This window comes from Penaeus monodon, chromosome 39 (genome assembly GCF_015228065.2).
Source record: "Penaeus monodon isolate SGIC_2016 chromosome 39, NSTDA_Pmon_1, whole genome shotgun sequence".
In the NCBI taxonomy this organism is placed as follows: domain Eukaryota; kingdom Metazoa; phylum Arthropoda; class Malacostraca; order Decapoda; family Penaeidae; genus Penaeus; species Penaeus monodon.
The window spans coordinates 18631333-18632284 of NC_051424.1; positions in this window are offsets into that span (position 1 = coordinate 18631333).

Sequence of the window (952 nt, forward strand, 5' to 3'; positions counted from 1 at the left end):
GGGTTTTTTTGGGGGGGAACAGGAAAAGGCCAAGACCATGTAAGTAACATTTTTTGGTTTTCTTAACTTTAGGACACAGAAAATAATATTTCATTAAATATTTCTTTGCTGAATATCTGTTAGTGTCTGAGGTATTAGTTAAAACTGAATCCCTTCACCTTTATATCTGCATGCACCCTCTTTAACATTGCCTCTCCTTGCCCTCTCTTACTGTCCTTTCTATCCTCATCCTTATTGCTTTTCCTTTTTCTTTATTTCTTTCTTACTGCCTTTCCATTTCCCTCATTGGTCTCTCTCACTGCTCTCTCTTCACCTCAGCCGCTCACACAGCCTTATTATTGTTGTTGTTGTTGTTGTTATTAATTATTATTATTATTATTATTATTATTATTATTATTACTATTATTATTACTATTATTATTATTACTATTATTATTATCATCATCTGTCTTTTTCTAGCCCCTCCTTTGTCACTCTCCCTTTTTATGTTATTGATTTCATTTATAAGTAATTACCATGTTTTCTCTACCCTCCCCAGGGCCCAAATTTCTAGGATTATTTTTTTGATAAGCAAATTTAGAGACCAAAATTTGGCTTTTACCTTCAAAACCACGAAGATGAAGCCAAAACAGAACAAGTGAACGGGAAATGAAGACAAGTAGAAAAGGAAGTTCTTTTAGCACAAGGCAAAAGGGGAAAAGAATAATAAGGACAGTGGAATTATTCACACTGGATTTTTTTGGCCACATTGCCTCGTCTGCTCAAGAAAGGAGTTTTATTTCTAAATCTTAAAATAGAAAAGACTTTTTAAACATGAAAACTTCCCCCACTTGAGAAATGATAATGATTTTAAATGCCATATTTTCTTCATATGGGAATAACCTTGTTGTATCTTTTTATCATAAAAATTTTTCCCTTTCTCCCTATGGGCCCCCCCCGCAAAAAAAAAGCA